Here is a 4,941-nt window from a genome sequence, read left to right as displayed (position 1 = left end):
CCGATATGGCCGTACAATCTTTCACGTATACGACATATGTCTACAAGCCTCTAAGAGTACATAAATATCATAAAGGTTGGGACAGAGTCCCGCCATACCAAACAATACATGTCTAAATCATACTAACCAAACCAGTAACTCCGAAGCAAATGGAGCGCACCAACATCTTCCGCTGAGCTGATAGCCTACTTGGAGGGCTCTCGACCTGTCTATCGGGACCTACGGGCATGAAACACAGCGTCCCCAGGCAAAAGGGACGTCAGTATGAAAAATGTACCGAGTATGTAAGGCACATAAATAAGTACATAACAGTCATGGAGGAACTATAGAGTAATTGACTCAACCTGTAAGTCTGGATAACTCTGTAAATCATAAATTACTTTTAGCATCATGTATATTTGCATGAATGTCATGTCGTGCATATGTATATGTTTCATAACATCATCAGCCTCTGAGGGCATCCCATCATATCATATCGGCCACTGTGGGCAAAATCATCAACGTATACCAGTTGATTAGGTGGTGGTGCGTATATAACGCCATAACCTTTCCCATATCCCATATACATATATATACATACATATATACGCATATATAATGCCATCTGGTCACGGGTCAATATACATGAATGCAATGCATGAAAAGTACATTAATAAAATCTTTCGGAATGTCATAAGATCATTTTGCCTTTGAGTAATATCATAAAGTAAACCCTTTTCAACTTTCATATTTTTCTGAGACCCATGAATAAATGATAAAATATTATGACACATGAAAATTCAAGAACATATATATCTCTAATACTTCTATGAATAGAGTCATTCATGGAATTTGTGCATTTGCACGTTTCATTCGTATCATATGGATCATAACAAAAGAAAGAAGGGATAGCCTTAACATACCTGGAGTAGGGAAAACTCCGTATAATATTCTTGGAAAATATTGCACCGTACTCATTTAGAAACGCAAAATTTTACGTTTCTAAGTTCTAATAACTTTCGTTGAAACCGCTTTGTTGCAAGACGTTTCTGTTGAAAACATGAAGAATGGCTTAACATTCTGCTTTGTAGTGCTTTGTAATTGTAAATTCACGGCTAATGTTCTGATTGTATGAACTTTGTATGAATTTTGTGAGAATTTCGTTTCCAAAGTGCCAAACCTCTCATCCCATTGTAGTATTGAAAATGTTAGAAATGAAGTAGTATTAAAAAGGTTAGAAATGAAGTAGTATTGAAAAAGTTAGAAATGAAGTAGTATCCATCTGATTGTAATATGAAAATTGCTAGAAATGAAGTAGTGTGTGACTATTAGTTGCCACCTAATGAAAATAGACTAAGAGTCACTTCTCCAAGAAGTGGCTTGCTTCCACGTGGTGTGGGGTAGGGTTTAATCTTATCCAAATATATCCCCAATTAATTAGGTAATGTCCCGTTACTCGGTAATTAATCAATTACCCGTAAAATTGAGAATTATTCCCACTTACTTAAAATATTACTCACTTTTTACATACCTTATACACCTTACTAGTATAGTCATGTGGTACGTCGTATGACACTAGTCCATAAATACCGAATATTTTAGCTTTAGCCGTATTTTATCCCAACATGCCAAACTTGGACGAAAATTCGTTTTCTTTGACTTGCTTCCCCTTACATCTTTACGAATTTACTTATTACTTGTGAAATAGCATAATCCTTATAATATCCAAATAATCTTTTACTTGGACTGATGTTAATTACCTTGCGACAAATTCAACGTACAATACTTCAGGGTGCAACATCATCGTAACTTAATATTGCGAAGCGTGACATCACCATAATGTAATACTGCTGGGTGCAACACTGTCGTAACTTAATACTACAAAGCGCAATATCACCGTAATATAATACTGCTGGGTGCAATACTGCCATAACTTAATACTGCGAAGCGTGACATCATCGTAATGTATTACTGCAGAGGGTAACATCGTCGTAATATATTACCACAGAGCATAACATCGACGTAATACTGTGGGGCGTAACACTCGGGAACTGGTAGGGACTTGTTCCCACAGCTATTCCTTCCACTCTGAAGAGTTGAGTTATATCCCACGCTGGATCCCAACTTGGAACTTTGTGATCTCAAGGTCTTGTAAATATGTAACAAGTTCCTTATCTAGTTCTGGATGTTAAGTTTGTTAGATCATCAACATAAAGTAAAGTACTTATGCCCAAGGTACTTATAACCTATCAATTTCCTCCTTTTTGATGATGACAAACTTAGAATTGATATTCCCCCTGAGAACCAAATCTCCACATTGTTCCCCCTACGAATCAGCCATATTCCCCATGAGAACCAAACCAAAGGAGCTGATAACAACTGGTTCCTCAAGACTGTTTGGCAAATCATCAAAACTCAAAGTACCATAATTTCCCCCTTTTTGATGAATGACAAACCCACAATTATTTCCCTTGAGAATCAGATTCCTTACATGTACTGATCACATCTGGTCCGTACCGAGTTCGTTGAGAAGGTTTGTCATCATCAAAACATGACATAGTGTAACTTAGAGCAATTTTCCCCTTTTTGATGATGACAAACCCAAAATTAATATTCTCCTTGAGAGCCAGATTTCTCACATATTTCCCTGCGGATCAAACCTATAATCAACATATTATCAGCAATGTTCCCCCTGCGAAGTAGAGCTATCTTTCATGAACAACACAATATATCAATTTGATTCTATTCCTCACCCATGTTGACACCTCTATAACTTTCCCCTTTTGGCATCATCAAAAAGAATAACAGAAGAGGCACAACCGAAAAGAAGTTCAGTAACATTAACTCATGCCACTTGGGAAACACAGCATAAACAATAACAAGAACAACAAGTGAATGTCATTGCACAAAATAGAGTGATTGCCCATAGTAGAGTAATTATAGTAAAAGCACAGTAGTTTCAACAATACATAATATGGCAATTTAAACAATTAAAGTACCAATGTTATCAAATATAAGGATCAAAAGAAGATAAGAATTCAAGGGAATTTGGAAGGAGTGAAAGACATAGATCACTGGGCTGGAGGAAAAGTAAGGGGCTAAGGCCTTGATGAGCTTGTCCATTCATTCATTTACTCTCCTTTGATCAATGATCGTCTGGTCTCTCAGTTCCTTCACTTGTTTCCTCAATCTTTCATTCTCACCCTTCAACTTAACATTCTATTCTGTCGAGGGTCTACGAGGACCTGGTGCTCAACCTATCTGAGTAGGCTGAACCATCAATCAGATCACCAAGAATCTCCCCAAGCTTCTTCTTATCAAGAACAAACACAGTTCCATGCACATATACCATTAGAGTGTCACATAAAACATAGAAGTTTTTACTTCTTCTTCATATATGTTGGGACTTGGAGGAACAAAGAGGTGTTTCTATTTTTGGAACTCAACAATATCAAGAAGTTCCTCTATTTTTTTCTAGCAATATCAGAGTCAACACTCTGCCTTACAACACTTTTTGAGACTTCAAAGTCTTCTACCTCTCCAAACCTAATGGCTTAACCTTTTGCTTCTGTAAGGAACTAGGTTCCTTACTTACACTACCCTTTCTATCCCTGAGCAGCCATGTCTCCTTCTTTTTCTTCTCAATCTGTTTACCCTTATCATCTGCTGCATCTTTCTCAGACAATTTTTTTAATTCTTTCTCACATGTAAATATTTCATTTCATTCTCTCTTCCACAATCACATCAGCAGGTCACACCACTTCATCATCAATCCTTTTTACTGGATCAAAAGTTCGTTTAAACACAGAACTCAAAGAGAAAAAGATCATCATTAAAATTGACTTCATGAGAAGGACTTGAGAAATCAGGTCCCTCATTCAGTCCTCACATTTACCAATTTCTCCATCCTTCAAGTCTTCCACAAATCCAGCAACAACTTCAGCCTCACGCTCTAGAATATTAGATCTACCATGTTCCCTTTCAGTTAAACTTTCATCAAAATCTACCAAAGAATTCTTGGGGTTTTGATTCTGATGGAGTTAGGATTTTGGAAAGTGATAGAGTTGGGTTCACTTCTGGCATATTTGGAAAGAAGGATTATTTTGAGACAAGGTTGATTTTGGTTTTGAAGAAAAGAATCAGTTTTATTTGGGTGTAAGATAGAGAAGTGTCTTTTTGGGGCAACAGGTCAGTTCAGAAAAGGTTTAACATTTTGAACTTCAAAAGTTAGGAGGAGAGACAGGAGAAAGGCAGACACAAATTAATCATATGACACTTCAACAACTTAAAAAGGCATATAAGTATTGGAGAGACTACTAACCTGAGTAACAGGAACCAGGTTCCTTGACAGGTTTTGAAAATTTTGAGCAAATACTCCTAGAAGTGCAATGTCACTCTTACTTATTTTTATCCTGAAACTACCATATGTGTATACTTATAACAGTATAGATTTAGTTAGATGTTGCCGAAAAACACCTTTTAGTAGTATACCTTTCCTTAACATAGCCAATCATCGAGGGACCAGGTCCCTCTGTTAAGCTTGATCATCCCCAACTCCAGATGATTTCTTTCAAAGTGTTTACTGCCAGTGCCTTGGTGAAGATGTCTACTACCCGGTCCTCCATCTTTCTGAACTTCATACAAATCAAAACCTTTTCAACATTATCCTTCAAAAAGTGATGAGCACGTCAATGCGTTTTGTCCTCTTGTGTTGTACCGGGTTCAAGCTATAAATACACCAAAGTCTCCAAGATGTTGCTTGATCTGTAGTAGTTGAGCACAACAAGAAGCAGCAACCACATATTCAGCTTTAGCAGTAGAAAGAGCCACACCGTTTGTATTGTTGTACCCCATGAGATCAAGCATGACCCCAGAAAATGTGCCGTTCCAGATGTGCTTTTTCTATCCAGCATATATTCAACATAATCAGCATCAACCTATCCTATTAAGTCAAGGTTATCT

This window comes from Nicotiana sylvestris, chromosome 7, assembly GCF_000393655.2.
Source record: "Nicotiana sylvestris chromosome 7, ASM39365v2, whole genome shotgun sequence".
NCBI lineage: Eukaryota > Viridiplantae > Streptophyta > Magnoliopsida > Solanales > Solanaceae > Nicotiana > Nicotiana sylvestris.
This window is presented reverse-complemented; position numbering follows the sequence as displayed.